At 35.5% G+C, this 12509-nt stretch overlaps 2 protein-coding genes across 7 annotated transcripts in view; one reads left to right on the top strand and one right to left on the bottom strand.

Moving 5' to 3' along the window:
- rftn1b (raftlin, lipid raft linker 1b) overlaps nucleotides 1-12509 on the top strand; it is a 435159-nt gene that overhangs the window by 148456 nt on the left and 274194 nt on the right. The window lies entirely within an intron of this gene.
- plcl2 (phospholipase C like 2) overlaps nucleotides 1-12509 on the bottom strand; it is a 139462-nt gene that overhangs the window by 126087 nt on the left and 866 nt on the right. The gene's annotated exons all lie outside the window — the stretch shown is intronic.

The raw sequence follows: 12509 nt of genomic DNA, 5'->3' as shown, positions 1-12509 counted from the left end.
ATTTTAAATCATTGTTTTCAAAAAATTCACACAAAAAATTGCATCTTTAAATAATTGTTAATAATTTATCAAATAAAAATTATACGCTTTTTTAAGAATCCAGAAAATAAGGGCGAGAACGCGGCGGGATCCGAAAACGCGGTTGAAATCAAAGACGGGGGCTTTTGCTTTTTTTTTTTCTTTTTTTTCTTTTCCGATCCGGCAGCTATTTGCGCGCGAACGCCGCGCGCTCCCGAGAGTCGCCCGCCCGAGACGCGAAAAAGCGCGCACAGCGGCCTCTCGCGGATCCGCGAAAACAAAAAAAACGCTCGAATACGTACCTCCCGGGACGTAAATCGCGGTCCGCAGAAACGTCCGCGGGGCTACGTTTCCACAATGAGCCCGGGTTGGTTTTATGAGCCTACATATATAGACATCATTTTTCTCTAAAAGTACATCATATCAGAAGATGATACTTAGATTTTTATTCTAATTAGGTTCCAATAAGCCCAAATAGCAAAGAGAAATAAAAAATACATGTAAAAAAACACCTTGAGCCTTAAGAGGATATAGTCAGGGAAATGTTTTATTTTTATTTTTAGTTGTTTTTTTAATTGGTGATCTGTTTTTATGATTATATGTGATTGATTATTGATGTAGCTGTTATAATAACACTTATTGTTATTAGAAGTAGTCGTGGTAGTAGTAAAATAGTGATGTTGCTATTGTCATTGATAATAACAACTGTTATAATAATAATCATAGATTCATTCATTCATATTCTTTCGGCTTAGTCCATTTATTAATCAGGGGTCACCACAGCGGAATAACCACCAACTTATGTTTAACACAGCGGATGCCCTTCCAGCTGCAACCCATCAGTGGGAAACACCCAATCACTCTCACTCACATACACTATGGACATTTTAGCTTACCCAATTCACCTATAGCGCATGTCTTTGATTGAGAACATGTGGAGAACGTGCAAACCCCACACAGAAATGGCAACTGACCCAGCCGAGGCTCGAACCAGCAACCTTCTTGCTGTGAGGCGACAGCCCTACCCACTGTGCCACTGCACTGCCATAATCATATACTGTACTATAGAAATGTACAAATAATTACATTGTCATAATATTATTTATATTATAAAATTTGAATAAAATTAATATTGAAATAATTTTATTAAAACGCTACAGCTGTAACATCTTTTTATTAAATATTATTATATTAAAAGTATTTTTTTCTTGTTTTACAGCATTTTTAGTTCATAATCACAGTTTTGCAGCAGTCATATATATCATCTAATAATTTTCTAACAATAATCATTTATAAATAATTGTATTTAATTATAAATATTATATAATAATGTTGATATAATAGTAATATCAACAACAGTATTACTAGTAATAACAAAACAAATATTTGATTCATTTTAAATCATTGTTTTCAAAAAATTCATACAAAAAATTGCATCTTTAAATAATTGTTAATAATTTATCAAATAAAAATTATACGCTTTTTTAAGAATTGTTTTTTTACAGGCAAAAAAAACAACAACAACAACCAGTATTATTGTCACTGCAAAGCAACTTGTTCCACCAAAAATAGGGCTTTTGTTTTAGCAGCAGAGTTAAAAAAAAAAACCAGTGATGCTCAGAGAAGACTGACTGTGTGTCTGTGGTTCACCTGAATGATCTACGATCGCTTTAACCACATGCTTTGACTGTGAGCACATGAACAAACGAGAAATCTTTCCACAGGAAACACTGTAGTTGGTACAGGAACTAAGAGCAACACTGAGTGAAACGAGTTTAGCTGAGAGAAAGCATTTCCTCTTCTACGGCTAAACTCTCCTCTAAACAAATCGTCTGACTTTTGTCACATTGCTGTGCAGAACTTTGACACAAATACAAACAGGAGAGAGCCAATAAAAACCTACAATCAGAGCAAAAGGAAAGAGTTTTAAAAGCTAGCGACTGAACACTTCCGTTTAGCAGATACATGACCTACATGTAAATGTCATCTGTTTATCTGTTTGGGCAAAGAGCTGGTTGAAATCATTATCTTTAGCTAGAACTGGCTGACATGAATGGTTTTATGTGCCACTACAGCCAACAAAGGGAAGTAGAGCGATATTTCCTGTCACAATTTTTTTCCTCTACATTAACGGTCAAAATTTCCTAATAACGAACTGTAAGGCTCTGGAATTAATCAGTTTGCTAGCAAAACCCATATAAAGAGAGAGTTCACCCAAAATTATAATTCTGTCGTCATCTATTTACTCTTATTTAAAATAGTTTCTTTCTTCTGTTGAACTTGAATAATTTTGAAAAATGTTATAAACCAGTAACCATTGACGTCTATAGTATTTGTTTTGTCTACTATACCCAATGGTTACTGATTGGGTTTAAAGAGATAAATCACCCAAAAATATAATTCTGTTGTCATTGATTAACCTTTGTTTAAAATAGTTTCTTCTGCTTAACACAAATGATTTTTAAAAATGTTGTAAACCTGTAACCATTGACTTCCATAGTAGAAAAAGCAAATACTATGGACGTACTATTTGTTTTACCTACTATGGAAGACAATGGATACCGATTGGGTTTAAAGAGATATTTTAACCAAAATTATATCTGTGTCATCGTTTATTTACCTTTGTTTAAATATAGTTTCTTTCTTCTGTTGAACACAAATGATCTTCAAAAATGTTGCAATCCTGTAACCATTGACGACCATAGTATTTGTTTTACCTACTATGGAAGTCATTGGTTACCGATTGGGTTTAAAGGGACAGTTCACCCAAAAATAATGATTCTCTCGTCATTTATTTACCCTTGTTTAAAATAGTTTCTTTCTATTAGAATAGTTTCTTTCTTCTGCTGAACACAAATGGTTTTTTAAAAATGTTGTGAACCTGTAACCATTGACGTCCATAGTATTTACTTTTTTCTACTATAGAAGTCAATGGTTCCCAATAGGGTTTGAAGGGATAGTTCACCCAAAAATGATGATTCTCTCGTCATTTATTCCCTTGTTAAATATAGTTTCTTTCTTCTGTTGAACACAATTGTTTTTTCAAGAATTTTGTAAACCTGTAACCATTGACGTCCATAGTATTTGTTTTACCTACTATGGAAGACAATGGATACCGATTGGGTTTAAAGAGATATTTTAACCAAAAATTATATTTGTGTCATCGTTTATTTGTCCTTGTTTAAAATTATTTCTTTCTTCTGTTGAACACAAATGATTTTTAAAAATGTTAAAGAAAAACCTGTAACCATTGACATCCATAGTATATGTTTTACCTACTATGGAAGTCATTGGTTACCGATTAGGTTGAAAGGGACAGTTCAACCAAAAATGATGATTCTCTCGTCATCTTTTTACCCTTGTTTAAAAATTTTCTTTCTTCTGTTGGACACTATTGATTTGTAAAAGCTTTGTAAACCTGTAACCATTGACGTCCATAGTATTTGTTTTTCCTACTGTAGAAATCAATGGTTACCGATTTCCAGCATTCTTTAAAATATCTTCTTTTGCATTCAACGGAATAAAGACACTCTTAAAGATTAGGAAACACTTGAGGGAGAGTAAATGGTGAGTTAATTTTCATTTTTGCATGAACTATCATTGGTCCCCTTGAAGATAATGCACTAAATTAGCAATACAAACAACTTGCACTTCAAAATATGTATTAGAGTTTTGAATTTATAATAGAATTGCAGTTTCCTAAAAGGCACCTTTAGCATTTTAATTCGGGCTGCACAATATATCATTTTAGCATCAATATCGCAATGTTTGCGTCCACAATAGTCATCGCAGGATATGCAAAGTTTCTTTGGATTGTGGTTGATCAGCACCACAGATGAGAATGCATGACATTTGTGGAGTCACTCCAAAGTTGAACCAAAGCAGAGTGAAAGTTTATCAATGCACGTGTTTTAAAGGCATTTCAAGAGAGATCAAAGCATTCGGGCACATAAAATACAACATTTGTAACTTTTCATAACAATAATTCTACTTAATAATCATAGATATAAACATTAGATGTCGCCTACCCTGTTGTTGTCTATTGGAAGGAATGCGTCAATAGAGCCACTATTTTAGTACAGGGTAGCGCTCCTTTGAAATGAATGCGGGACCAAACTGCAGTGGAGGGCTGTGGCCATCCAGAGCCAGAGAATTACACATATACACATATATCTATGATCGCGAGTTGTCCCGGAGGTCAGTATACACATTTTTTTAAAATTACGAAACTTATAATTTTACATCACTTTTAAACATTGATGGATCAGTGGCATTCACAGGCATTCCTGACAAAAAGCTTGTGTTTGTGTGTGGGGAAATGTTCCCCTATTGCTTTCACTTCTCATACTGACGGAGGGAGCGATTCGTTTGCGAATGAATCTCCATTATGAATGACGTTCACTGAGTTGACAATAATACAAGTTTCTGGCAGTGCAGCATCTCGTAGTCATGTTTCTTTTGCATTGTTTGCTGATTTTATTTAACAAAACTAGCATAAGCCGAGTGTTTAGTGCGAGTTGATGCTACTTTGCCTTATGGTGAATGCAGTAAGTGACTGCTATCATCAATAACGTGACCTGTTTAGCACAGTTTATAACACACAAAAACGTAAAAAACGAAATCTTACCTATGAAATGTTCTGCCTTTGTGCTTTGTGTTCTTTGTTTGCTCATTACTACACCCGTAGACAGCACTAAAGTCCCGCATGTTCACATAATAACACTGTCTTGTCTAGTGCGGTTGATTGACACTTGTCCTGGGAGCACTGTACAAATATGGCGGCGCTATTGACGCATGCTCAGAGTCCCTATGCGATATCTAGTGTATATATCTATGCTTAATAATAATACAGTAATTTCAATACGGTGTTATTTTACATTTTGCATTACATTTGATCAGAATCCTGAATGTTTGACACTACAGTAAACCATACCGCTGTTTGTATTACTTTTTTCTTGGCTATAATGCTTGCCGGCAGCTAGCTCTCTGCAACTCTCACATGGATGCCCACTGAAGCTAAGCAGGGCAGCGCCCGGTCAGTACCTGGATGGGAGACCACATGGGAAAGCTAGGTTGCTGCCGGAAGTGGTGTTAGTGAGGCCAGCAGGGGGCGCCCAACCTGCGGTCTGTGTGGGTCCTATTGCCCCAGTATAGTGACGGGGACGCTATAATGTTCAGTGAGCGCCGTCTTTCGGATGAGACGTTAAACCGAGGTCCCGACTCTCTGTGGTCGTTAAAAATCCCAGGATGTCCTTCGAAAAGAGTAGGGGTTTAACCCTGGCATCCTGGCCAAATCTGCCCACTGGCCTCTGTCCATCATGGCCTCCTAAACATCCCCATATTCAATTGGCTTCATCTCTGTCTCCTCTCCACCAATCAGATGGTGTGTGGTGTGCGGTCTGGCGCAAAATGGCTGCCGTCGCGTCATCCAGGTGGATGCTGCACACTGGTGGTGGATGAGGAGATCCCCCCACTGTGTGTAAAGCGCTTTGAGTGCCCAGAAAAGCGCTATATAAATGTAAGGAATTATTATTATTATTATTATTGTGATGTCAGGTGACCAAAATTCAATGTCTAGCCAGTGTCTGAGGACAACCTTACTTTGATGTCGAGTAATGACATCAAATTATGTTGATATTTGGTTGATTTTAGGTTGTGTTGGAAAGTGACCAGAATCCAACGTCGAGTCAACATCTTAAATCAACGTCATATTGACATTAAATACTGACATTTATTCATCAGGTATGGCAACCAAAATCCAATGCCTGATAGACATCATAGTGGTAATGTCCACACAGCGTCAAGCTGTAACATCATTAGACGTTAATATTTGGTTAGTTTTAGGTTGGCCGGTGGTTTTAGGTTTGGTGGATGCTGCACACTGGTGGTGGATGAGGAGATCCCCCCACTGTGTGTAAAGCGCTTTGAGTGCCCAGAAAAGCGCTATATAAATGTAAGCAATTACTATTATTATTATTATTAATTATTATTATTAATTATAATGTATTTATTTGCTTATTATTTATCACCCATGATTCACCAGAATCACCATTATCAATCATAAATTCAAGACCTTTTTCTAAAATAGCCCTAGTAAACCATCTGGTGAGTATATATCACAGACAAACACATTATTGCATACGTTTTTTCAATATCATACAGCCCTAATTTTAATTGTGTTCTCTTTGGTATTTTTTTTTTTTTTTTACTCTGTCAAGCACTTTGGATAGCTTTGCTGTGTTAAATGTGCTACTAAATAAATAAATTGCACTTTTACCATAGTAATGAGTCACATGTGGTAAATATGTGCACCAAGGCTCACGTTACTAATGATTACTCTGTGGGCTCGTGTTCAGTATCTCTTAATCTGAACAAGTCTGAAACGGCACTGGCATTAGAAATTGGCATCAGATGTGATGCGTGAGCTGGCTAAGTTTACACAACATTCATTTCTGTAAACTAGCACACTTTTGGGAACTACTATCAATTAGAGCTGCACAATTTATCGAAAAAAAGATTGCGATCCCGATTCGACCCCCTAGACAATCTTAATCCAGCATTTCTACGATTCTGTCAATCATATTTTCAAGTTGAGGAGAGAAGCTAAGGCTGCTGCATGAGTCTTTTCATTGTTTCACACAGCGACATGGACACCTCCAAATGATGTTAAAAGAGTCACATACTGTATTCATAAGCTATAATTCACCTAATAATGTCATTTTTGTCTTCATGTAATGCTGTATTCGCTGCTGGGAAATCACACATGACGTGAGCTGCTGACTGTGCGGGCGCGCGCGTCTACTTTAGTGAACAGAACCTGCATATGCTGTGAGTAACAGGTAATAAAGTTGTAAATAATGTTCAGTTTGTGGCACAGTGTGAGGCGCGTGCGAAGTATGAACAGCACTTAGCAGTGATAATGAAATCGAAAGCGTGCACATCATTTAAATAATCATATCGCATTTTAGAGTTATGACTGCGACAAGTATTTGATATGTTTTTTCTTTCATAGCGAACACACAGCTGTGCATGAAAATGAATGTTTACAGTGTCAGTATAACTACTCTAGCCTATATAATGTTGATTTTACCAGTGAATTAAATGGTCTAATAATGTTGTCAATGACAGATTGCAAGCATATATCTCAAACTAGAGCTGCACAATTAATCGAATAAAGATCGCAATCTTGATTCGACCCCCTAGACGATCTTAATTCAGCATTTCTATGATTCTGCCAATCATATTTTCAAGTTGAGGAGAGAAGCAAAGGCGGCTGCACGAGTCTTTTCATTGTTTCACCAACGTTGCTCAGCGACATGGACACCTCCAAACGATGTTGAATGAGTCACATACTGTATTCTTAAGGTATAATTCACCTAAAAATGACATTTTTGTCGACATATAAGGATGTTTTTGCGGCCGGGAAATCGCACAAGACGTGAGCTGCTGACCGTGAGCTGTAATCACAGAGAGGGAGGGAGCGCGCCCTACTTAATGATAGACGTGCGCTCGCCTACTTTAGTGAACAGAACCTGGATATGCTGTAACAGGTAATACAGTTGTAAATAATATTTAGTTTGTGGCACAGAGTGATCGTTTGGGAGCCGCGCGCGAAGTATGAACAAGCACTTAGCAGTTAAAATGAAACCGAAAGTGTGCACTTCATTTAAATGATCAAATCGTATTTAAGAGTTATGATTACGACAAACATTTGATACGTGTTTTCTTTCATAGCGAACAGAGTTGGGCATGAAAATAAATGTTTACAGTGTCAGTATGACTACTCTAGCCTATATATTGTTAAATTTAATATAATAATGACAAATGTCTGATTTTACCAGTGAATAAAATTGTCTAATAATGTTGTCAATGACAGATTGCAAGCATATCGCAAACACAATAATTCAACATCAGAATTATTATAAGTAGAATAGAATTATTTATAGAAACCAGTAGACCTACACATAATATTATTATTGATGTTCTGCCATATATTTGTTTTTACCATACCTTTATTTTACATCTACAGAATAATGAGAGAATCGTGATCTTTATTTTAAGCAAAAAAATCGCGATTCTCATTTTAGCCAGAATCGTGCAGCTCAATCTCAAACATGATTCAACATCAGAATTATTATAAGTAGAATAGAATTATTTATAGAAACCAGTAGACCTACACATAATATTAATATTGTTGTTTTACCATACATTTAAGAAAAAAAAACAATAGTCTCATATTAAGCTTTATTTTACATCTACAGAATCGTGAGAAAATCGTGATCTTTATTTTAAGCAAAAAAAATTGCGATTCTCATTTTAGTCAGAATCGTGCAGCTCTACTATCAATTATAAAAGACTGTTACGACTGAAGTTTATTTATTTTTTTATTGTTATTGCGGATTGTACTCCTTTTTCTTTTGTCCCGCCTCCTTGCTGTTTTTCTGATGTCTTATAGGCGTGATTCCCTGCTCTGATTGGCTGCTGGTCTACGAGGCCTGTATAAAAGGGAGCTTCCGGCAGGAATCGGAGAGCTCATTTCTGCTGTGTTCGGTGTTTGGAGTGGAGCTCCTGGGTTTCCCTCACCCCTTCGGCCGACGACCAACAATAATCACCTTTGTATTGATGACCATCCTATGCTTGAATAGTTTTTTGAGAGTTTTAGCGTGTAGGGGTGACCTGCCTATTTATTTGATTACTTTGACTTTGTTTATAATAGGGAGTCAGGTAAGATTCTTGTATGTTTCTTTAAATAGTAATAGGTAAGTTAGTGGATTTATTTTTATAGATTCTTTTGTTTGTTATTTTGGCCTGTGGTCACCCTGACGAAATGCTCGTTTATATAAACCCTATTTTTCTATAATAAATATCTTCATATATACTCTCAATTGAGTGTGTGTTTGGTTGTCGACCGAAGGGAATCTTTTGCTTTAAGTTTTGTTTAGTTTGGGAAATCCACCACCCCAACACATTTGTTTGTTCTTCGTTTATTATGCCCTTTTTGTTTCCCCTAGACTTGGGGCGTAATAAAGACATTGTGGAATAATAATAGTAAATAAAGATAACTGCAGCTTTTTATCTTGTTTATACCTTTTTACAGTTTATACCTTTCTCGCAGTACAGCTTGTGATTGCATAGCCTAGTTTTTTCTTCTAAAAGCTGGCTAGTACTTGTAATTTTAAGTTTAAAGGCCTTCTCACATTTCTGACTTTGTTGCATTTCTGACTTAAAATGTCAACTTTATCACACAATTTGCAAATATATGAGTTTATTTCTTGCTTTTTAAAATCTAAATCTCTCAATTCTGACCCTTTAATCAAAATCTGAACATTTTGCAATTGCAAGTTTGAGTTTGTATCTCGCACTTCTGACTTTTTAGCCAGGAATTGGGACTTTCTCACACTTTCTGAGTGAATATCTTGTAATTCGGAGTTTAAATAAATACATTTTGACCTTATTTTTCTTTTTAAAAGTGTTTATTTCTTGCAGTTTTAATTTACAGGCCTCAAATTTCTTGTTTTTTGTTGCAGTTCTGACTTATAACATTGCAACTGTTATAACAATTTGCACGCTCTTTTCGTAAACCTCTTGAAAATCATTTCAATTCCTTGTGTTTATTTTTTACACTTATTTTATGACTCGTTTAATCCTTTTGTTTATGTAAAGTAGTTTGAATGCTATTACATACTATATAAATACACTGGTAATATAGTTCACTATGAACTATAGTATGCATTTGGAAAGTTGCTGGTGCATATTGCAGTTTTACAACTCACATTTCTTGCTAGATAAGACAAAGATAAGATTAATTTCAACTCATAAACAAGCACTGAGGCTGGAATAATTACAATTAAAGTATTAGTTCACCTGAAAATGAATATCTCCTGTTAAACACAATAGAAGATATTTTGAAGAAAGCTGAAAACCAGTAACCATTGACATCCATAGTATTAGTCTACTATGGAAGTCAATGGTTTCCAGCTTTCTTCAAAGCACATTTTGTGTTCAACAGAAGAACGAAACTCATATAACCATTTGAGAGAGGGTAAAGAGAGTATGTTTTAATATTTGGCTGAACTATCCCTTTAAGCTTTGGATTTGTTACTAACAGAGAAATATTGTGCAATTAGCACTAAAACTGGATTAGAAGCAACAGCTAGCATACATAATGACTAGTTATGCCTTGATAAACCAATCTGAGACTAGATATAGCTAGTGCACATCACAAAATGCATGATCGTGTGGAAACAGCATTGACATGTCTAGTGTGGGCTGAGATTTCTGTGCATCTGAGATGCCCCAAAACCTGTGAAAAATGTTTAACAGTTTCCGTATTGGTGTTTTCCGTCTATTTACGGTCGTGAATTGCATTGATCTCTGCTCTGTCGACTTTTGATGTTAAAAATTCAACTCTACAGTTTAGCAAAGTGACTTTTATTGACATTTTAGTTGTTTGAAATAATATAATGCAAGTAAAAATATACAAGAACTAGTTGAGTGGAATAAATACCATACTAACTGAAAAAAATGATGTGCAATTAGCACTAAAGCTGGATAAAAAGCAACAGCTAGCATCAATAGTGAATGGTTAGACTTTAATAAGCCATTCTGAGTCTAGTTATAGCTAAAATCTGAAATAAATGTAAAGGAGTGCACGTGACTGATGTGCATCGTCAAATCACAAAACGCATAATCGCGTGGAAACAGTATTGACATGTCTACTGTGGCCTGAGATTTCTGTGCATCTGAGAGCCCCCAAACATGTACAAATTGCTTAACAGTTTCCGTATTGGTGTGTTTTCCGTTTATTTACGATATTTAAGTGCATTGATCTCTGCTCTGTCGACTTTTGATGTTAAAAATTCAACTCTACAGTTTAGCAAAGTGACTTTTGTTAGACATTTTAATACTTTGAAATAATATAATGTATATGAATATACAAGAACTAATGAAGAGGAAAACATACCATAAGCTTTGGCTACTACTAAGAAATGATGTGCAATTAGCACTAAAACTGAATTACAAGCGACAGCTAGCATACATAATGACTAGTTACGCATTAATAAGCCACTTCAAAGACTAGTTATAGCCAAAATCAGAAATAAATGTAAAGGAGTGCACATGTGCATCGTCAAATCACAAAACGCATGATCGTGTGGAAACAGTATTGACATGTCTAGTGTGGGCTGAGATTTCTGCGCATCTGCAGAGCCCCAAAACCTGTACAAATTGTTTAACAGTGTCCGTATTTTGTGTTTTCCGTATATTTACGATATTTAATTGCATTGATCTCTGCTCTGTCGACTTTTGATGTTAAAAATTCAACTCTACAGTTTAGCAAAGTGCCTTTTATTGACATTTTAGTTGTTTGAAATAATATAATTCAAATAAAAATATACAAGAACTAGTTGAGAGGAATAAATACCTTACTAACTGAAAAAAATGATGTGCAATTAGCACTAAAGCTGGATAAAAAGCAACAGCTAGCATACATAGTGACTGGTTAGACTTTAATAAGTCATTCTGAGTCTAGTTATAGCTAAAATCTGAAATAAATGTAAAGGAGTGCACGTGACTGATCTGCATCGTCAAATCACAAAACGCATGATCGCGTGGAAACAGCATTGACTTGTCTGTGGGCTAAGATTTCTGTGCATCTGAGAGCCCCCAAACTGTACAAATTGTTTAACAGTTTCCGTATTGGTGTGTTTTCCGTTTATTTACGATATTTAAGTGCATTGATCTCTGCTCTGTCGACTTTTGAGGTTAAAAATTCAACTCTACAGTTTAGCAAAGTGATTTTTATTGACACTTTAATACTTTGAAATAATATAATGTATATGAATATACAAGAACTAATGAAGAGGAATACATACCATAAGCTTTGGCTACTACTAAGAAATGATGTGCAATTAGCTCTAAAACTGAATTACAAGCGACAGCTAGCATACATAATGACTAGTTACGCATTAATAAGCCATTTCAAAGATTAGTTATAGCTAAAATCAGAAATAAATGTAAAGGAGTGCACATGTGCATCGTCAAATCACAAAACGCATGATCGTGTGGAAACAGTATTGACATGTCTAGTGTGGGCTGAGATTTCTGCGCATCTGCAGAGCCCCAAAACCTGTACAAATTGTTTAACAGTGTCCGTATTTTGTGTTTTCCGTATATTTACGATATTTAATTGCATTGATCTCTGCTCTGTCGACTTCTGATGTTAAAAATTCAACTCTACAGTTTAGCAAAGTGCCTTTTATTGACATTTTAGTTGTTTGAAATAATATTATGCAAATAAAAATATACAAGAACTAGTTGAGAGGAATAAATACCATACTAACTGAAAAAATGATGTGCAATTAGCACTAAAGCTGGATAAAAAGCAACAGCTAGCATACATAGTGACTGGTTAGACTTTAATAAGCCATTCTGGTGTGTTTTCCGTTTATTTACGGTCGTGAATTGCATTGATCTCTGCTCTGTCGACTTTA

This window comes from Danio rerio, chromosome 16 (genome assembly GCF_049306965.1).
Source record: "Danio rerio strain Tuebingen ecotype United States chromosome 16, GRCz12tu, whole genome shotgun sequence".
NCBI classification, from domain to species: domain Eukaryota; kingdom Metazoa; phylum Chordata; class Actinopteri; order Cypriniformes; family Danionidae; genus Danio; species Danio rerio.
This window is presented reverse-complemented; position numbering and strand designations above follow the sequence as displayed.